This window comes from Marmota marmota, unplaced genomic scaffold (assembly GCF_001458135.2).
Source record: "Marmota marmota marmota unplaced genomic scaffold, marMar, whole genome shotgun sequence".
In the NCBI taxonomy this organism is placed as follows: domain Eukaryota; kingdom Metazoa; phylum Chordata; class Mammalia; order Rodentia; family Sciuridae; genus Marmota; species Marmota marmota.
In genome coordinates this window covers 4509678-4532242 of record NW_025999983.1, presented here as the reverse complement: position 1 = coordinate 4532242, position 22565 = coordinate 4509678, and the positions used below count along the sequence as shown (strand labels likewise).

General features: G+C 46.6%; 1 long non-coding RNA gene across 2 annotated transcripts; it reads left to right on the top strand.

Annotated features, from left to right (window-relative positions):
• Window positions 1-67: 67 nt before the first annotated feature.
• LOC125617606 lies at window positions 68-22565 on the top strand. 2 transcript variants are annotated; one of them, XR_007348663.1, is made up of 4 exons: window positions 68-15006; window positions 19497-19607; window positions 19892-20018; window positions 20154-22565. It is a non-coding gene; the product is annotated as an uncharacterized LOC125617606 (long non-coding RNA). The 2 variants fall into 2 exon arrangements; XR_007348662.1 differs by having other exon boundaries at window positions 19892-22565.

Sequence of the window (22565 nt, the reverse complement as noted above, 5' to 3'; positions counted from 1 at the left end):
CTCATGGGAGGGGTGCAGGTACTGTGAACCTGCTCCTCCTCCCTCATCGATGCCGTCTCCCCTCTCGGGCTTTAGATCCTCTGGAGTGCTAGACTCAGAGCTAGACTCATTAGACTCAGGCTCCTGCAAGGCACTCCTGTCCACGCCTGGTTGCTGAAGATCAGTGGTGCTGGCGATGGAGCCCGGGGCCTTGTGCATGCAAGGCCCCATTCTACCCTTGCCCTGTCTCCCTGTTCTTTTTATTTATTTAAGATAAGGTCTCACTAAATTGTCCAGGCTGGCCTTGAGCTTATGATCCTCATGGCTCAGCCTCTTTCAAGTTCCTAACATTTTTAATTAAAACTAAGAGAACGTGCCTCAGAGGAGGTTTGTCAAAAATTTTAGGTAAAAGTTTCCCTTTTAAAGTAAAATCGACATAGAAACTTGCTCTAGACCTCTAGATTTATTTGTTGAAGCGGAGATGGGGCCTCTGGGAGGTGACTAGGGTTAGATGAGATCTTGAGGGTGGGTCCTCTGGAAGTGCCCTTGTAAGGAAAGGGGAGAGACCAGAGGGGACAGTGAGAAGGTGGCCACCTGCAAACTGTGAAGGAAGCCATCAGTAGGGGCTTATTTCCTCAGCTCTGGAGGCTGCAGGTCCAAGACCAAGGACTCCTCAGAGTTGGCTTCGGGCCTGGAATGGCTGCTGTCTTGCTGTGTCCTCACATGGCCTCTTCCTGTGTGTGTACAGAGAGCCCTCTTATGAGAACTCCTTCCTATAGGGCTAGGGCCCTATCCTCATGACCTCATTTAAATTTAATTACTTTGTAAAGGCCCTATCTCCAATTGGAGTCACATTGGGGATTAGTGCTTTGACATGAATTTTAGGGAGACACAATTTAATTCATATCAGGGGTAATCAATTATTTAACGTATATGATTGATATGTAAGTAGGTTAATGCACAGGAATTAGTTGGAGCTGTGCTTTATAGGAAACCAGTGCTTAGCAATTGTTCATTATTTTTATTGGAAGACCATGTCGTCATCAGAAAAATCCGCCTGTATTAGATAGTGCCCAGACTTTGGAACAAGGTAGATGATCTCATGGGGTTTTTACTCAGAGCTGTCTGGGCAGACAAAGGTCCCGGTAACCCCCTGTCTCCTGCAGCTGGAGCCTTGATTCCTGCTCTCTGGGACTCTCAGGAGGGAGAGATGTCCCACCCCTTGGCAGCCACATATGGAATTCTCTACTGTCAGCCTTCCTTCCTCCGGACAAGAAGACCTGCATTAGGAGGTGACAGTGACTCAGGGCTTGTCCCTGGCTACGCACACACTTCAGTTTTAACAGAACGGGGTAGTCTACAAGAGTCAGGGAAACAGATTGGAGAGCCAGGCTGGAGTGAAGCGGGGTTCCCATGCTCCCCACAGCCTGGGCATCCGTCCTGAGCCCGGGAGTCTCCGTGAGTGTTCAGGAGGTGCCTGCTAAAGGCATCAGCAGGTGGAACTGACCGCAGCTTTCCTCTGAAGAGCCTGTGAGACGCTGCCAGGTCCTGAGGTGCGTTGGCTGCTTCTTTTCTGGTAAAGAATGAGAGAAAGAAGAAAAGGGAAATTCAAAGGCAGAAAGAAAGGAAAGAAGAAAAGCAGAAAAACAAGAAAAGAATAAAGAAAGAAAAGAGGGGAGAGGGGGAGAGGAAGGAAGAGGAGAAGGCAGGAGCCAGGCGGGGCTGTCTTGGGAGCCACATCTCTCCCCTGGGGGCACCTGGCTCTGAGGAGGCCGGGCCTCACTTCTCATGTGTCACCAAATTCATTATTTTCTGCGCTGACACCTACTCTTGCACCCCCCGGGGCAGTGCTGGGCCTGGCTGCACCTGGGCCTTGCGACAAGGAAGACGGTGACTGTCGTGGACCCAGGAGAAAGTGGATGAGCCGCAGCAGGAGAAAGAGGAAAGGGGCAGAGGGGGGGAGAGGCGGCCTCGCTGCTGCCGTCACCTTCGGGTCTTCCTCTCCCTGTCCTCCTCCGGCCTTTCCCAGTGGCGGGAAGCGAGAGGCAGAGGTGCAGAGGCGCGAGGTGCCCGCGCTGGACTCTCCATTGAGGCCCAGGGGAGCCCAGGTGCGCGCCATGGCCGTCGGGGAGTGGCCGGGGACCTGGAGCACAGGACACACCGCGCAGACAGGGGCCTCTGTGGGATTTTGAGAGACCTCCTTGGAGGCAGGGGTTGGGAGAACAAAGCCAGGGGGCTCGGGTTCAGGACAAACCCCAGTTCTTCCCGTTTTGTTCCTTCGGCCTCCGCGTGTTTCCTCCCCAGACCGAAGGTTGGCGGTCCCCAGCCCCCAGCAGCCCTGCAGCCCTGGCGACGCCGTGTGATTTTACCCCATACGGAATGGATTTCATCCTCCAGCAGCTCCGAGGGAGGCCTGTGGGCAGGAAGGCTGCAGGGGGCTGTGGACTGAGCCCCCCCTCCAGCCTCCCTGGGACCAACTTCCAGGTGACATAAGTTAGTGACAAAATCCGGGGAACAGAAACCTACCATGCTTCCTAAGGGGCTGAGAACCGTGAAGAAATGAAACACTGGCCACGCAGAATCGGGAATCAGGAGTGGAAGCCGGCAGTTATGGGGCTCTGGCCAGGGTCCCGGCTGCTCTTCAGGGGACAGCTGGCCCTGCCATCACACGAGGACAGGTGTGCACGCAGTGGACCTCCATCAGGAGGTGGGTAGGCTGTTATCGTCAGGGCCAGAGTGTAGACAAATGGTTGGAACACAGAAAGACATCTTGGGATTTAGAGGGTTAAAATTCCCAGGAGCTTGTAAAAAAAATGCCCCCACAAATGAATAATAAAAAACATTTTGGCCATTTGGACATAAATAGAGCAGCTCAATACACTAGAAATCATGCCTGCAGTGCACAGAGACATAAAAGCCCTGAATAATGTATTAACACGTCATGTGAGAAGAGAAAGTGCTGAAGAAATAGTGTAAGAAAAAATAAATAAAACCACATTAAAAGTGAACATGTCCCATTTGGTCAGTTATGTCAAACGTAAAACAACAGAAAGCACCATTTGGAAGTTAACAACATTTTTAATTCTACTGGTGCCTTCTCTTTTATAAACTATATCAAGGTGTGAATGGAGTCCAGGCTGAAGCATCGATTTGTATGTCTGCCTTGAATATAAATACATATTTAAAGAATGTGCAAGGCAGAATGTGTATGAAATTATTAAATTGGAACTGACAACTTCTTTGCCACCATCATTTCCTTTAGGACGCAGCACATCCCACTGGGGCCTTCACTCCCTAGGTATCCCAGGCCTGGACACCAGGTCCTGGAGGGGATTGAGCTTTATGTGCTTGAATTGGCCCCAGTTTTCTTGACTGTGAGGTGGGTGATAGAGTATCTTCACTTATTATTGACAACAAGAGCAAGAAAATGATTGCAGTTACTACAGAGATTTGCATTTATTGAACCTCCCATCCCTGGGAGTTGAAGGATAAGGTTCAAATGGCAAGGTGATGGCGGGGCCCTTTCTGGAGATAGTCGGCTTTCTTTTTAAATATTGTCTGGAAGAACTGAACCAACCATTCATGTTTAACTTTGTTGCTGTTGTTCTTGTTCTTGTTTGCTAGTGGCTTTGAGTACATTGGTAAAATTTTCTATTGTACATTTTAAGGAGAGAAAAGGAGTCAAATGAACATAAGGAACAATGCATTTGGAAACAATGAGCCCAGTTGCCCTGGGGTTTAAGATCAGGGCTTATGAGACATGGGATGCAGAGGAGAGATCCGCAAGCTCCAGGGCTCCTCTGCCCCCTCCCCATCCTGTTTGCATCCTCTGGGTTCAGCCCAGACTGGGAGGTGTTGCAGAGCCAGAGGGAAGGCGGCAGGTTTGGGCGGCCGGGGCTCTCAGGTACACCTGCGCCTGGTACCCTGCACACAGGGAATTCCATCTCAGACATGCATGGGTTAGCTGGATCTCTCTCACGCTGGAATCTTGATGAATACGCCATAGGCAGTTGCTGGCAGTGAGCCTACTATAGTATACCATAATACGCATTGCTGTTCTATCTATAACGCAATACAGTAATGACTGTGATGAAAGTAACAATGTCTTTTACGTTTTAATGGACTGTTACCATTTTCTAAGCACTTTCTCTGATATTATTATCTTAATCTGATTGTGAAACTTACAAGACCCCAATGTGATAGTTGAGACAGTCATTCCGAGAAGACTGTAGCCCAAACCTTCTATTTCCAATTAAAAAGTGAACAAACAAACTGTTGGTCTTTACATTGTTGCTCCATAGTTATTCACAGTTAGTAATTTTCATTTCAGTTTGGAACAGAGACATGGATGGCGCTATGGTTTGAATGTGTCCCCGCAAAGATCATATGTTGAAAACTTAAACCCCAAGTCATGTTAATGATGTTTCGGGGTGATGCAGAGGAAGAGGTCTGAGTGGCTCACTGGCTGCATCCTCCACTGTGTTGTGATGCAGGTAGGAGGTCCTCGCCGGCCCAGCGGAGGCCAGCACTGTGCTGTTGGACTTTCTAATCTCCAGAAGCATGAGCTAAATTAATGTTTACTCTTTTTAAATTACCAGGTCTTGAGTATTCTGTTATAGCAACAGAAAACAGACTGAGATGGAGAGACTTCATTTAGATTCCAAATTGTCATTAGCATGTAGGATTGCTTACATTCAAGTAGCCATTATGGGATAATAATACATGAATACTTTGGCCGGTGCTCTCACATCCAAGCTGTACCCTTCCTTACTGCATATTCTTATCATAATTGTGGTGAGTAGAAAGCTAGAGGTTTTCACGGGACTGATTTTAACTGGTGCCAACAAGTTCTTTGGTAGAGATTCCTGGCTTGTTCAAGCTTTCGTAAGCCATTGTAACATAAGAATGGGGAGAAACAACTTAACCTTGGTTCTAAAGTTGAAACAGACCTACTTTAAAAAAAATCAAATATCAGAAATACCTGTTGTGGAGGTGGCACGTGCTGTCAAATGAAGATAAGATTCGAAGCAGGAAGTTCAAGTCTTCGCACCACAACATTGGGCAGGTCACATGGCCTCTGTAATACGGTTCTCTTCTGTGTGAGATAGGAAGCTAGTAGCCACAGTAGTTAAGGAAAACCTTTGTGATCATGGGTGAGCAGAGGAATGCTTCACTGAGAGACACGTGCAGGAAAATGGATCTGGAGCTCTAAACACCTGACAGGATACTCGTGAGGCTCTGTGGCCTGGATTTATTCACATGGGACTCCCACATGGTTAGTTTTTGCCACGTCAGTCCCTGTAATTTCCAGACAAATTCATTTTCCCCACCTTTTTGAGGTACTGCATGAAAAGCCTTATGTTCTTATAAATACAGTTAAATGAATGTGTACTATGCCCAAACCCATCCAAACCCATGCATTCACCACGGCAACTGATTTAATGGACATCACTCTTTATCTCCGTGTTCATATTGCTGGTTCTTGAGATGGATTCCGGCATACTTGTTCACATTGGCTATGATTTTTGTCAAGACAGTAATAAATGGATGAAAAATTAAATTGCTCTCTTAAGCCTTCCTTGAATGAAGTCATATCCCCTCGGCAGGGCATAGCCTCATGGGTTCCTTTAGGCTTATTTGCTTACTTATTTTGTAACGTTGTTGCTGTCATAACCGGTATATTTTTGAAATAGTAAAATTGTAGTCAGACAAATGTGTTAAGTAGATAACTACCCTGGTTTAGTTCCAAAACTAAAGAGGATGCTGTGATACCCCAGACCCTGATGGGAATCCAAGTCTGTCAAGACGGTGGAAATGGTGGCAAAAGCCTCCGATGCTCATTTGTTTCGTTTCAGATGTGACATTGAATGTTCTAAGATAAAACACATCATTACTAATGATGGCATCTATCATTCTGTCATCCATTTGAAGCTCCTAGAAGAGGAAAAAATGCAAAATAAAATTTGTTCCATTGTACAAAAAAAAAAAAAAAGCAAATGCCTCATCTAGAAAGTTTTTATTCAACTACAAAATATCCTGAAAGTTTCATTTAGCTGTCTAAAGAGAAAATGTAGTAAATAACTAAAAGAAAATTACTAAGAAATGCTTAAAGAAGGCTTAGGTTAGCTGCTTGGGGACTAGCAAAATAGCAATTAAGTTTATAGAATGAAGGGATTAAAAGTAACACAAACGAAAAGTAGAAGGAAATGAACTCCGTTCTAATCTCTAAAAATGGCTTAAATAAAATGCTCATTATAGGGTGGGTTTATGAGGCACACAGCTGAAGGATTAGGGTGCATGGATTTAAAAGACCAGAAACCGACTTCTGACTACGCTGGCACAACGCGGGCAGCAGGCTCTCGCGACGCCCATCTCGTCGTGCCTGAGACACAGGAATGCTCTTGGAAACCGGGTGACTTTTCGGTTTCGTCATCAGTATTAATAAGCTGATTCCTTGCGGGTGAAATTCCTCCAAAATATTCATATGGCGCTTATATTTATTCTTGAAGGTCCTTATTTATAGGAAGATCGTACCAAACAGTGTACTGCAAAATGATTCCTGAAATAGAGTTATTGCAATTCCTGCCGCAAAGTAAATGAATAACCAAATGTACCTCTAATCTTGACTGGAAGGCATTTCCATAATTGACGCTCCCAGGGCCTTCTGTGAGCGACGGTGGAGAGCGGAGGGATTTAACTTGAAAAGGCTCTGACACTTAATGATTTATGGCCCTGTGCCTCCCTGAGCCGGGCCCAGTATCTGCTCTGCACAGAACATGACCGGGGCAATGGAGAGCAGAAACCTCATTTAGCTTTACAGGGAGCCTAAATGGCACAGCGCTTCGGGATCAACGGGATCTTAATGGGAAGCCGCGGCAGGCGCCCTGAACCAGGAGCCTGGACCTGGAGGCAACAGGGTGTCCTGGAGGGCGGGGCCTGGGGCTCACCTGGGAACGCGGAGGCCAAGCCTCTGCACCGCCTGAGTATTTCATCACCCACCATCCTCTCCCTTTGATTTGCTAAGCACTCGCATTAGGCAAACCCCTAGGTGCCCAGAGATCTGAAGGAGATTCACCAGCTCAGAGCAGCCCCCTTTCTGGACATTCTGTATAAAGATGAATTTCTGCATGTGTGAATGTATTGGCTCCTGCATCAAAAGAACCTCCAAATTGGTGGTGATTCTACCACTTCCAAAAACCTGTGATTGAATAACCCGTAGAACGATTAGACAAATGGGCAATTTGATTCCATTAGACTTTGATCACTTGGAACAGGCATTACATCCAACACCATCAGAACCACGTTCACCTTGCTCAGCGCCTGAGTCGAGGCTCCCGGGGAAGGCTGGAGGTGCTAAGGTGTTTAAGCGCTATCTATGCAGACAGCAAAGCTCATATGAAATTCTGCTAGTGAATATTTTTAAAAATAAATCAGACTAGTCTAGCAGCCATTAAATAGCATTTTATAAGTTCGAATTAGTGAGCTTTCATTGGATTCCTAGTGGCCATAATCTATACCACTTTTAGGCATGCGTATTTATGAATATAAAGATTTTCTTACAACATAAGATTTATTTTAATTAAAAAGTGCAGGGCTGTCACCAGTTTACTGTGCTTTGTCAAGGTTAGGCACAGATGTGGGTCAGGGGTCTTGACCAACCTCTCCCTCCTCCTGGGGTCTTCCAGGCTTCCTTCTTTCCCACACCCTGACCTCAGACGGTGTTAGACCATCATCCTGTGCTTCCAGTCTCTGCGGGGACAGGCCACTGGCCACACAGCACGTTCTTGCCTCCTCCTGGCTCTTGTGTTCCAGGAGCCTAAACCCTTGGCAAAGACCCTTCAAGTGAACAAAGGTCATGTGAAGAACTTTGGCCTCCAGCCAGGGCTTCCCTTCTCCAGCCATGACAGGATTCCTGGGAAAGCACTTCAGAGAGAGGTGAGGGAGCAGCAGGGCATCCATCCACACCTCCGCCCTGTGCCCAGCTCCTCCCCGGGGAGGGTGGGGTAGAGACAGAGCTGGGACTGCATCGCAGGCATGTCTTCACCCAGTAGCCAATCCTGGTCTCCAGAGCCTGAAGTCCTAGGAGGGAAGTGGACAGTGTGCTGGGCCTCAGGGGCCAGAGAGGACAACGTGAAAGTTCAGTGTGAGTCCAAGACAGGAGTCTGAGCCCCACTCAGCTCCACCCAGCACAGACATAAAAGCCTCTGGTGTCCTGCCTCAGGAAGGACAGCTGATGGCTCACTGAGATGGTCAGACTTTACAGACCTTAGCGGAGGTTAAGGTGTAAAGGTGTTTTATAAAAACCCTTGTTCTTCACATCTGAGTTTGTGAATTGATATGCAAGTTGCTTCAAATAGATGATTCTCCTGTCCTTGAGAGTGAAATTGTGTTCCCCAAAGTGACAGGTCAGTGTTCCGACCCTCAGCACCTCAGAATCTGCCCTTAGGGGGAGACATAGCTGATCAAGTTAGAATGAAGCTCCAATGACTAGGGGTGGCCTTGATCCAGTGGGACTGTGTCCTCATGAAGATGGGAAAATAGAGGGAGAAGGTTGTGAAGAGAAGTGGGGAGAAGGCCACAGGAAGGGGGAGGCAGGGAGTGGGACAGCAAACGCTAGGAGCTGGAGAGGGGCCTGGAACAACAGGTGCTCCTTCAAAGCCACAGGGGAACCAACCCTGTGGACACCTTGCTGCTGGACTTCAGAACTGACAGAAAGAGCTTCACAACAATAACTAACAGTAAAATGAAACAACTATGATAATATAGTGTAACAAAAGTTCGGTGAATGTGGTCTCTCTCCCTCTGTCAAAATATCTGATTGTACTGAACCCACACTTCTCCTTCTTGTAATGATGTGAGATGAGGTGAGGGAATGACATGGGCAGTGTGAGGTAGCCTTAGGCTGCTATATATGGTTACTTGAACACAAGCACTGTGATACCAGGATAGTCAGTCTGATAACTGAGAGGGCTACTTAGTGACGAATGAGCAGGTAGTGTATATAGGGTGGATACACTGCACCAGTAGATGATTCACAGAGAGGGCCAGCACACGATTTCATCCCAGTACTCTGAATAATATGCAGCTCAAAACTTGTAAATTGTTTATTTCTGAAATTTTCCATTTAATATTTCCAGACTACAGTTGATCTAGAGTAACTGAAATTGTAGAAAGTAAAACTGCACATAAGGAAAAGACTGCTATAGTATATTTAACTCTATAGAGAAACTATTATCATTTAAACCCTTAATCAATATAAAAATGTTACTAAAATATTGTAAACATTTTTTTATCTTCAAATTCCAGAGTGCATTTTATCCTCAAAACACATCTCGACTCAAATAGCCACATTTCAAGTACTAATAGCTCGGTGTCACTAGTGGTCAGCACATGGGCCAGTGTGTTTCTAGACCACAAGCCCTCTCCATGCCTTCTACCTTGACATTGCGTGATTTCAGCATCTCTGTCCTTAGGTCTGTTAGCCAGTTTTCTATTAGCATGGCAAACTATCTGAAAAAAAAAAATCAACTTTTAAGGGAGAAAGTTTTATTTTTGTTCCATGATTTCAGAATTCCAATCCGTGGTTGCTTGGTCACTTGGCCCTGTTGCTTTGGGCTTGTGCTGGCATGGCACGTCATGGTGGGAGCATGTGACAGAGGAGATTGCTTACCTCATGGTGGCTGGGAAGCAAAGGAAAGGCAGGCTGGGGCTGGGGTCCCCATAGGCCCTTCAAGGTCATGTCCCCCATGACCTGACTTCCTCCCTCTAGGCCCCGCCTCCTGAGAGTTCTGCTTCCTCCCAGTAGCACCTGGCTAGAGACCAGTACTTCACATGGGTGTTCTGTGACATTTGAGAGCCGCAGGATAGTACTGGGAGTCTGGCAGCAGTGTGTGGGCTGCTCTTGGCGTCTGGGCGGTGAGCTCCATGCCATGTGCCCAGTCTCCCTCCAGCTTGTGGCCTGGTCAGGCTCACCCAGCTCTGTGCCTCAGAAGAGCTCTTCCGTGGGACTGCCTGCCATTGAGCAAAGTGTCCATGGTTCACCAGCTTCATCAGCGCCTTTCTATTTTAACAGACTAATCTTTGCTCCCTGCTAGGTCAATTTCTATATCCTTAAAGGATGGCTTCCTGGTTAATTGATTTTGTTTTGCTTAAATAACTGTAGTCCGACTACCTGTTGCCTGGGGGAATCTCCGAGGAGTGGGCATCTTTGATGAGCTCAGGCACGGCATGACAGTCTCCACCCTCTTGTGCTAATACTTGTCTGTGTCTTTATTTTCCACCACTTCACAGCTTCCTGGTGTGTTTCACTAGCTCGGGCAAGACAGTGCAGCTGATTCATCTTTACATGCGATTTCCTCTCTGGGAGAACATTCTGCCTGCTAGTCCTTCATACCTATTAATAGGGCTTCTCCAGCTTCTTGTGGTGCTGCTTCTTAGTTCATTTCTTTGATTTATTGGCGCTGTTTAAGTTCTTGTTTCTCACTAAGTTCTTCTTCTGATTCTATCCCACATCCTGCCCCCATAACTTTGTTCCCACCGATAAATGTTGACATTTGTTAACTACCGAGTCTCCCAAAGCTGAGCTGTGATTCATGTCACCCTTTAATCGGTCAGACTTCTGGATGAGATTTGTTTCTCTGGCCTCAGTTTTCACAGAGGGATGGGGCTTCTCTGTTCTACTTCAGCCTTAAACCCTGGAGAACGTGGTGGGGCCGCGTTTGATCCGCGGATATCTGTGCTCATCATGCGCCCAGGGACCAGGAGCAGAGGCACAGGGCTGGGGTGGGCTCGGCACCACGGGGAGGTCTTCCTTCTTCTTCAAGCATTAGGGGAACTGTGGGACACAAGTCACCTGTGGTGGGAGCAGAGGTGGCCCTGTGTCCCCCCTCCCATCTTTTCTCACTTGTCAGTGGGATGTGGGATGCTTCTGCCCACCCCTGCCCCAACCTCACCTTGAGGTGTGGGAAAGCCACCTCTCTAGGCCACCTCCTGTGTCCCCGTCGCTGCGCAGCTGGGGTCCGACTTCCTGGCCAGGGCCGGCACCTCGCTGCTCCCTGGGTGCACACTGCTCTGGGGCTGAACTGCAAAAAGACGCTGGTTTGAAAATGAAGGCTTGCCCGACAGCAGCGTCCCCTGCTCCCCAGGGAACACCAGCGAGCCTTACCACCCCGTGGTGGCAGACTCTGATGACACCCCCTCCCGATTCCCTTTCTTCACCCGAATCTGGGCCCCATGATCTGCAGTCTGAAGCTGGAGAACCAGGAAACTCCAGTGGTTTAATTCTGTGGGGCAAATTCCAGAGTCCAAAGGGCCAAGAAGCACAGGGATCAATGTCCAAGGGCAGGAGGAGATGCATGAGCCAGCTCAAGAGCACAGAGCGGGTCCCGGTTCCTCTGCCTGTTTGTTCTGTCAGGTGCTCGTGGATCGGAAGATACCCACCTGCACTGGGGAGGGGATCCCAGGGGCGCGTGGCAGTTCGTGGCTTTCTGGAAGTCCATTCTTGGTGCAAGGTACGCAGCCTTGTGCTTGTGCAAGCGAGAGCAGGTGGAGAGAGTCCTCATCGCTGGACAAGGTAAAACCCTGCTCCAATTTAAAAAAATTCATGGATTCTTTCTAAAAATACCGCCCCCCTTTCCTTTCAAAGTTACAGTCCCTGTGAGGGGAAGGGCCGGCTGGGGAAGGAGGAAGGAGAGGGCATATGCGAAAGCTGGACTGGAGTCTCATTCGTGGGATGAGCGAAGCGGCAGAACACTTTCTGGTGGGTGAGTGAGTGCCGCCCTCTGCCCAGGACGGTCCTCCCAATGATGAAGTGTGTGGGTCTGTGGAATCTGGTAATTCCCATCTCTGAAAACTTGCACTTTCAAAGAAAAAAGTGGCTGGAGACGGCGTTGCTGTTCCAGAACAAGGTGCATGTGTGGCTCTGTGTAATCTCTGCCCTTGGATACTTTTCTTGTACAGCTTTGTGTTTAACCCACCCACTAAGGAATAATTCTGGCCATGGTATTTTGGCATATTCTTTTTATTTCACACTATTTCTGGTATGACTGCGGCTTGAAGGTTTAGATTTATGCATAAGGTACCTAGACTCACGCCCTAGGTGGGTGATGCTGGGTATTTGGAGTCTAGGATCCCAGAGGGCCTGAGGGGCTTCTTTGGTTTTGCTTTGTCTTAACTAAACATATCACATATTGTATTTGAAGAGTTTGCTTTCCATTTCAATGCAGCAGAAACAACTAATTGGGAAAAAGGTAGTCTAATATTTATATTCATTTGAAAGTTATTAATAAAAGGACCAAATTAATTTTCTCAAATACAGTATACCAGGTGGAATTTTGCAGAGTAGAAGCAGATGTTTTTCCTCTTAATGTTTTAAAAACATTCATCTTTTGGGTAGGGAGCCTTGAAATCACAGTGCCTTAGGAGTCTGAAGTAGGAGGATCATGAGTTTGAGGCCATACTCAGCAACCTAGTGATACTCTGTCTCAAAATAGAATAAAAAAGTGTAGCTCAATGGTGGAGCACTTCTGGGTTCAATCTCCATAACCACCCCCCGCCCCCACACACACACAAAAGTGAAAAGAAAAAGAAGATGTGAAGGCCATAGTTTCTTTAAAAGTTTTGGCAAATAGTAGGTGGAGAATAAAACTGATGCTTCTCAACTTGAGACAGAGAATAAAAATTTGCAATGCAGAGCTGCCGAAGTAGACTCCGTCCCGAGCCTCTGTATTGTGACCTGTAACTTGTTCATCTGTGGAGCTTTGGAGAGAATAAAATTAATTAACTTTTTTAGGACAGAATTGTTGTTTTCAGGACAGAATTTCCTCTTTGATAGTGCACTAATGAACTTCAGTGTTGAAGGGGCTCTTTTCCTCTCCAGAGTGGATAGCTGGGGACATCCTGGCCATGAAAGGGGCTGAGGCAGCCTAACACCTTTCCTTCCCCTCCTTCCTCTGCCTCAGCTCGGCCCTCACACACCCACACGTCCCCATTCCTGCCTGCCTGGGAAGGAGAGGTCAAATTCTCTTCACCCACCCAGGAGTGGGTCAGCTCCGAGGCACACTGAAGGCCTCCTCCATGAGACAGCTCCTTGGTATCAGATGGAAACTGCAGAGGCTCAGGGCTGGGGCACCAGGTGTGGCTGGAGGACAGCGGAGAGAAGAAGTGGCAGCACTGAGGACAAGCTTCAGTAGGAGGGTTACCGTGGTTGGCCTGTCCACCACCAGGCTGAAGTGAGACCAAGAGCCAGGCCACCCGAGGCTTGGGAGAGCCTCCAGAACAGGACAACTCCAGGCCACACTCACTCTGGGTTCATCACAGGTCTACTGTGCTGCAGCAGCAGCTCTGGGTCTTCATGTGAAAGCCGACCCCTCAAATGCCCCCTCCTTGTGAGCTCGGTTGACTCTAGGAGCATCACAAGTGACCAGGCCTGAGCCAGTCAGCAGCCCACATTCCATCCCAGCCCTGGGGAAGCTGCACCATCCAAGATGGCTCCATCATGCTGAATCCCAGGGCTGTGGTTAGACAGACCTGTGGACTCCAGCTTGGGTAGGTGTGAGGACCTTAAAATCCACCATGTCCTAGAAAGGTGTCCAGGAGGAAATGGAGCCAGGAGCAAAAGGACGGGGAAGTGGTCCTTGTGGAGTGTTGGGGCCTGTGGATCAAGTCATACCTGAGCTTTCCATTTGCATATATTTAAGTGCCTTTGGTTGGATTTTCTACTACCTGCATATGAATAGCATTAACTCATTCAGACTGTGCTTTCCACACTGTGTGTTATTAGAAGTTTGCAGTCAAGAGCCTCTGGCTTCTGTCCTTAGGGGGCTGCGTCTGGATATTGGGTGGGTGGAGTCGGTCCATCAAAGGGTTAATTCACTTTGACTCCTCCATTGGTTTTATTGAGATGAAGATTTTATGGTTCTTTCCATTTTCTATATCCTGCTGTCTCCAGTGATTGCTTTTGGCAAGGTTTAGGTACATAAAGTGCTTGTTGGTATAAAGTGACAATTTTTGATAATGTGCTACAGTAATTGGCTAATCAGCATTTAAGTTCCCTGTAGGAAAATTTGTTCACAGTGATATATATTTCTGATCTCTCTCAATTCTTTATGAAATTTTGCTAGTGGATGTTTTTTCGCCTAAAATGTGAAGCGTGAGAGAAGGCAGGTAGTTGTGGGGTGTCATGGTTTAGATCACAGTTCAAATTCTCAGTCCACTCTTTGAATGATGTGACTTTGGCAAGAACACTTAATCTCCCTGGGCTTGAGTTTCCTCATAGGGAAATGAGCCTAATAATGCTAATCTCAGAGATTTAGTACAAGGATTAAATGCTCTGATGCTTGTAGGTCTTTAACAAAGTGTCCTACATGTAGTAATTACTTAAACGGTGGACTAAATCTGATAGAACTAGACAAGTCCTGGGATCCTAACTAATGGTAATGACTTTTAAAGTTATAAAATGTTTCATTAACTATGTATTCTTTTTTCAGATCATTTTCATAATAATTCACTTTAAATAGCTATGATATTATTTATATAGATTTATTTGTCAATTAATCTTTACTTATTTAAAATCATAAAACAATACCTTCTATTGCAAACTGATGCACTATGAAACATGTAAAATAAAAAGTCACAGTTCCTGTAAGTCTTATTCCCTGCCTTTTGCATACTTCAGATATTGCAGTGTGTCTCGTAGTGTGAATTTATCTTGATATTTTGGGTGAACATAGACTGTATGGTTGTGTGTGTGTACAAATGTGTGCAAGCAGTTTGTGTGTGTGCACATGTGTGTTAATATGTGTCTCTGAAACTTCTATTTTCCCCTAAGCAGTGTATCACAGCATTCTTAAAAATAGAACATATATAGCAATATTCAGGATTTTTATTTTGTCAGTATTTACAAACAAGATGCCACGGCTTCCTCGGACTTCAGCCTTGCTGCCAGCAGAGGTCTCGTCCTGAGGACTTGGATCATCCCGGATGCTGAGCGCTTTGACAACGTCCAGGACAGGTGGAGCCTACTTAAAGGTAGAATTGCCTTATTCCTAGGACTACATAATTCAGTTTAAAGATATGTCTTAACCTTCCAGGACCAATCTAAAAAGCATGTTTTGTCCCTTAGGTTTGGGAAATGCGCTTTTCCTCTTGCTTTGGCTGTGTTTGTGAGAGGTCTCATCTGCTGCAGGTTTTTTTCCTTCATTTATAAGTCGGTTTTAAATGAGGCTGCTATATCACACATTCAAAATTGGCAGTGAAGAGAAATTTACATTGGTTTACAGCCAAACTTCCATGTTTACAAGGCACTGAAGTCAAAATTAGTAATGGCTGGGTAAGTACCAGAGAATTCTGATTGGAAATCAATACCAAATTCTATACCTTAGAAGATCCCTGGAACCTTTCCACTCAAACCAACTTTATGATGAAAGAATTTAAAAGACTCAAACAGTTATTGATACACTTGACAGTGAAACCTAGGTTTCTTGGATGGTAAGGACGATGAGTGACCTGTGGTGACCTGGATGTCAACCACTGCACACTATGGGGGTGGGGGGAGGGATGGGGGTGTGTGGCTGTTCCCACTCAAGTTCAAGGGTTGGTATGAAATTTGCTCTTCACAGAGTCTTTGAAAGGGAGATCCCGTGTCCCCATTTTTAGAGAATGTAATTGGTATGGTTAGTGCTGGATTTGAACTCAGGTCTAACCAACAGTAAAATATAAGCTCTTTTTGGAAACATCACTTTATGTGTGTGTAAAAAAGGTATTGCGACAATATAATAAAATATTTTTTCTTTTACATTGTTGCCATGTCTCACTATCTTAAAAATTAACCACTTTCACGTTGTGGGGTGAAGTCTGGTACCCCTCCACTGTTCACGTGGTCTCGTCTGTAGCTGGAGAAGCCGCCATCGGCCAAAAACGAGCACGCAATGAGGAGACACGGAAAGTAGGAATTTAGCTTCAAAAATAATACCTTAGGGAACTGGAAAACAGTGTAGTGCCGTCATGTGAAAGGATGGGGAACACAGTGCCGTCAGTGGAACACACAGCTGACCGCTGGGCCGCGCCCAGGGTGGCCAGCTCTTGCTGCCTTCAGCGGGCTGCCCTTGGCCTCTCTAACTCTCCACTCCCTTAGCCCTCCCTCCCCTCCCTCCACCTTTACTTGTAGCCAGCAGCAAGATGAAAGGAAGGGCATCAGGAGTATGGTGTCTTCTTGCCCCTTTAGGGACAAGCTGTCCTTCCCCCCTGGCTCCCAGTAATGGCGGAGGCTGTCTGTCCAGGCTGGTTCTCCCCTCCCTCCCAGCGCCATGCCACCTCTCCTCGGTCCCTGCACATGTGTCCCTGGCTTCTCGCTGCAGCATTTGAACCTTTCACAGCAGCATAGCCTACCCCAGCACCTCTGCGTCTGCCCTGCTCCTCCTCCAGGCACCCAGCGCCTGCGCAGAGGGCCATCCCCTCACGGCCAGGCTCCCTCCTTGGCTTCTTTATCCACCCGCTGCTGGCCATTGCTCATTTGGGGGCACTCCCTTCTGGGGCTGCCAGCAGGCCCCTTCCTTCTGGTTTCCTTCCTGAGTGTGCAAAGTGCCCGTGGCTCTGGCGTCCACCTGTGGTCCCATCTCACCTCTCTTCTCCTCTCTCCCTCTCACAGAGCCCTCTCCACTGCCCTGAGGGTCCTCCAGGTTCAGCCTCTCTGAGAGCAAGACACGGGGCAGCTCCACTTGGGGAACATCCTGCAGATTTCTGGGTCAGCGGGTCTCACATTGCACCTCCTCTATTTTCCTTCCCAAACACGGTAGGGGGGTCCAGAGCCCCCGTTCTCCAGAGCCCAACCGGTTTGATTCTTTACTATGTATGGCCCTGTTTCTTGTTTCCCGACTGTACCAGAGACGACCATCTCCTCTATTTGTTTTCTCACAAGATAGGAATGTTTAGACCATTTTGTGGTGAAAATGTGACTTACCTACAAAAAGCACACAGAAGAGAAATGGGGGCCGAGGAAATGATCATAAAGGGACCGTGCCACCGGGCCCAGCCCAGGAGCTGGACGCCGCCTGAGGCTTGGACTTGCAGTGCCTCCTACAGGCTCCCGTGTTGGAAGCTTGTCCCCAGTGCCAAAGTGTCCAGAGGTGGGGCCCTTGGGAAGTGACTGGATCATGAAGGCTTTGACATCACAAGTGGATCAATCCACCGATGGATTAATCATTTGATTGCATTATTGGGAAGTGGTATAAACTCAGAGGGGAACCAGGCTAGAAGGAGTGAGTCACTGGGGCTATGTCCTGGAAGGGTGTATCTTGTCACTAACCCACCCACCCTCCTTTCCTCCATCCCTGTCTCCTTCCCCCCCTCACTCCCTTCTTTCTTCTCTCTCTCTCTCTCTCTCTCTCTGTCTCTCTCTCTCTCTCTGCTTTCTAGCCACCATAAGATGTTCCCTGCCCTCCCTGCCATGATGTTCCACCTCACCAGAAGCTCAAAGCAATGAGGCCAAGAGACTATGGACTGAAACCTCTAAAACTCTGAGCCAAATTAAATCTTTTTTTCTTTAAGCTGTTTTTCTCAGGTACTTTGTCACAGCATTGAAAGACTGATTAATATAGGTCCTCATGGCCCCTCTTTAGTCATTAAACATGTTATTTTCTTTTCTTATGTCATTTTCTTCATTCTAATGGTTTTTGTCTTGTGTTTTCTTAACCTTCTTGAGATGGTTGCTTAACTCCTTGACATTTTGTAGCCATTTTTTTCCCTAATGTTTCTTTTTTATAGTTAGAAATGTATTTCTTTGCATAATTTTGCATCTCCTAAGCTTCGGAGTGCAGCATTTTCATTAACATTTAATTGGATATAAGTGTTTAATTTGCATTTTATATTTTTGAAACAAATGCATTAATAAGTTTTTTTTTCTAAATTTATGTAAGTTGAGGGACTTTCTTGTTATCTTTTTGCTACTGATTTTTAACTTAATTATCTCACGATGAGAGCACAAACATTGTGTTATTTTCCTATGCATATTTGAGATTTGTTTTATGAGACTGGATATAGTCAGTTTTTGCAAATATTCTGCTTATGCTCGAACAGAAAACTCATTTTGTCATTGTTGAATCCAACAATCTCTTTATATCCATTAGTTTGATTTGCTAATTGAGGTGTCCAGATCTATACTGTGCTGATGTTTTGGTCTACTTTTCCTATTAAATACTGAAAAGGGTAGTTAAGATCTCCCACTATGGGTGTGAATCTGTCTCCGCCATCACCCTTTACCTACACATGGACTCACAGCCAAACCAATCTCACGGCTTCTGTTCATGCCCCAACATGCAGGTGCAGTGTGTGTGCATGCGTTTGTTTATTTATTTGGGGGCATAAGTCTAGTCAGGCTATTCTCAGCTAAACTTTGAGTTCCCTCATTCCACAAAGATCTATTGAATGTCCGGGATGTATCCGGTGCTTTCCTGAGCCTGGGGGAAATAATTGCAAACCAAAAAAAATTATTTTTAAAATCTCACAGAAACTGCAGGTAGACAGACAATGGACCACAGATAGATAGCTAGAGAGAGGCACAGAGAGATAGTGATGGTTTCCTCTGTCCATATCAGTTTTAGGACAAATTCTTTAACATGGTTTATAAATATTTGTTCGACTTGTTCCCTGTTGACTTCCGCAGCCTTCTGTCTGACTCAATATCACTAAGGCTTGCGTCCTGTGTGGCTGACTCTGCCTGGCTGTCTTCCTGCCTGCTGGAATCCTGGTGACTGCCCACTCAATCCTCGCGTGTTAGCTTAGACCTTCTTTTGTTGAGGTAGCCTTCCAGACCCCTTGTCCCTGCAAGATAGTCCCCACGTGCCCACCAAACTCTCAGCCCCACAGCTGCTGTCACCTGCTTTACCCGCACCCCTCACTACTGTGCAGTCAAGGCTTGTGCCTGCCTTTGTACTCTTAAAGCAAAGCCCACAGCCTTGTTCAGTAAAGGTTTACTTGGAAGTTTGTGAAAGTCCCATCGCCAGGCATTATTGTTCAATATGTGCTACTTGTGCTTAAGTAATGGAGTGACACGCCTGTCTAATAAGGTATGGATGCTGAGAGCATGTTGATGTTTTTGAGTTGTTCTGCTGACTTCTAGCTTAATCTCTGCTTTTTGAATTTCAATGAAAACGCTTTTCTCTTTCCACCAACAATTCATATGAATGATCCCATCAAAATCTTCAAGTCAGTTTTATGGGTTACAAAAGGTATTTGGTGATGGGTACAGCTAAAGAATAAAATGAAGCAGAAGAATCTTTTGTCATTGTATTTTTAGAGCTTAGAGGTGTTAGCTGTTAATGACATTTAAATAACACACTGTTTTGGATTTCACTGGGAAAACTAATGACATGCATCTAAAGAAATTCAAAGAATCAATGTGTAAAGGAGTGGATAATCAGCTTTTGTGCCACTTCTTCAATTATAGTTTTCTTGCAAGGTAACTAGAATTTTCTAAATTTCGGGAAATTTTCATGATAAACGTTTCTTTTCTCTTCCTCTAGTTGGAGTGCTGCTTCTCCCGGATATGGGGACCTGCCTGGCCTCTGAAAATGCTTTGTTGCATCCAGGAGACAGCCTGAGCCAGTGGCAGGCCTGCTCTGGAACAGGCCTAGGTGAGACTTGTCTGCCCGGCTCCGTGTTCTCTGCCACTCTGGAGAATCCTGCAGGAGCGAGCCTGGGCTTCCGGCACTGTCTGCCATGTGGTGGGCGGTTGTGTTGGTCACAGCTTGCCATGTGGGCCTTGGCCTTTCATAAGGCTTTTTCCATTTTTGTCTCACTATGGTAAAATTTATTAATATCTCAAAAAGTCCAACTTTGCAGTGAATTAACTTATTTTAGCTCTGGTAAGAAGTGGACAAAAATTAAAGTAGGCAGTGTCACTGTTTTGCTTTCGTAGGGTTTGATGACGCACAGAACCAAGTCGACCCACTCCCTGAGTCCTAACAAGTCCGCACACTGGTGACTGCCTGGTCCCACGAGTGTGCTCTTCAGCACCTGGTGCGACGGGGAGGAGCAGCCAGCAGGTATCACGTGTCTGGATAAACTGTCTCCCGCTATCCAAGCCCTGACCGTGAAACTGACTGCTATTTTTGGGAGATCATAGTTTTGTAATAAGAACAATATAAAGTTCAAAACAAACCCATTTTTTACTTATGCAGGTGTTGTTCAAGTGCAAAATCGACTTCAAGTTTAAGGTAAGTTGATCAAAACACCCGACAAGAGCAACTAAGAAGAAGAAAAGTTTATTCTGGGCTCACAGTTTCAGAGGCTCAGCCTTGGTCTGCTGACTTCATTGTCCTACGTGAAGCCAGACATGATGGCGGATGGACAGGCCGAGAAAAGCTGCTCAGTTCACGGCAGCCGCGGGATAGACCAGGGACAGTATAATCCCCAAAGGACAGCCCCCAGAATCTCACTTCCTCCAGCTACACCCCATCTTCTTAACGACCATCCAGTTAGTCCATTCAAATTATTAATCCACCAAATGGATTAATCCATTGATGAGGTTGATTTCATGATCTAGTCATTTCAGTTCTGAACATTCCTGCATGAACGCATCCCTTTTGGGGGGACATCTCTTGTCCAAACATTAAGAGGAGGTGGGGTGGGAGAAAAGTCATGAGGACCAGTTGAAAGTCTGGTTAGACAGTGACAGTACCTGGCTTCCCTCTCCACCATCATGGAAGGTGGAGGAAGACTAGAGGTGTCCTCTGGAAGAGTGACAACAGGGAGTGTCTGGACTCTCAGGAATGTCTGTCAAAGGAGAGCACTCACCCGCTCCTGAAAACCAGGATTCAGTAAGAATGACTTGGTAGAAGGTGCACAGCCCAGGACTTTCTCCTCACTCGACTTCAGAATGGGGAGTCACCAGGCTTGTGACCTCTAACAGAGAATTTCCTTCAGTGAACAATCTGATCAGTCCCAGGGAAAAGACCCCAGATTGCTGACAGAGAAGGTTCCCAGGTGAGCAGACCCAGCCGCTCACAACACAGGGCGACTGTTCAGCTTTGAGAGCCTATTACCATTTTTTTTTAAAACCCAAACTGGGTCCTTTTCCATCTTGGAATTGTGGAATCAATAATGAGACCCAGTGCCAACTGAGCAGTGAGGGAGACTTTTATTTTTGGCCAAGAATAGGAGAAGTGGAAGCTAGACTAGCAAATCATTCTTATCCACCGGGTACAGGACAGGGGGTCATGGATCTAGGGTAAAGAATTGAGGGGGGGTACTTAGACTAATAAAGGGAAGGATATGAATGGCTTTTCCAGAATAGAGATTTTCTAGGGATTTGGGCTCCCCGTGTTTTTGCTGCTTTTATAGTTCTTTCAGGTCATTCTCATGACAATTGTCAACTGTCAAGGGACCTGGCTGTGTCATATGCAGCATGCAGATGGGACCATAACAGAGTCAGAGCTTGTCTGGAGATCACTTTGGCAACTGTCTTGGCTCCAGTTGGGCTTGCCTCCCCTACCTGAAGAGGGACCTCTGGCTTCCAAGGACCCTGTCCTCAAAGATAAGCAGGATTAGGGCAGGGTAGGGATTCAGCTAGGCCACCAAGGCGATGAGCCCACTCTGACTTACAAGAACACAGCCAAGATTGCTGGATATCTAAAGAGGCCTTCAGCATGAAAGACAGACCAGGGCAAGCATGCATGCAGGAACCACCAAAGAAACAAGGTCTGAAAGAAGAAATATACTTAACAAAACCCAAATAACCTTCGTTAGTATCTTCAGAGTGATGAACAAATCACCTACACCCAGGAAGAAGAACGTGTATGTTGGAGATTAAAACGTGATAGGAATAGTAAAAGTGTTCACGGAGCATGGAAGACTCGAGAAGTTTCTCAGGAAGTATAAAAAGGACAAAGTACGCAAAGGTCATCCGAAGGGCAAGCTGTGAACTCAAGAGTCCTAACAGTGGAGGTTTGGGAGAGAGAGGACAGGGAAGGCTGGACGTGGAAATCAGTTGAGAAATGTTCCCAGACGAGAATGTGAGGGACCCACACACGGAAAAACAATCAAAGCATCTGGCCCAGCGAATGGGGCAGTGAATCAAAACAGGGCGACACCAAAGTGCATAACATGAGATTTTGGACTACCTGGGACAGAGAAGATCCTTAAAGCTTCTGAGAGAGAAATACTGGGGTTATCCAGTGGGACCCAGAAAGGCTTTGGGTTTCTCAATAGCCACTCCAGGGCTGGGAAGACAGGTTCAATTCTTAACCAAAAGTGAGTGAAGAGGAAAGACATTTAGACACACCACCCTTCTCAGGAAGCCACCCAGTGTCATGCACCATCAAAATGAGAAAACTAAGGAAAGGGCTACACTTGGGAGAAAGGGAAAGTAGAGGGTGGGTGGGTTCCCAGCACGGCAGGTGTGCTGCTGGCACAAGGACCCACAGGCAAACTGGGGTGGAGAGGATACCCGGTTCATCTACATGAACGAAGAAGAGAGTCTAGCTGGGCACGTGGCACAGGCCTGTAACCCCAGTGGCTCCCGAGGCTGAGGCAGGAGGAGTGCGAGTTCAAAGCCAGCCTCAGCAACTTAGTGAGGCCCTAAGCAATTTGTA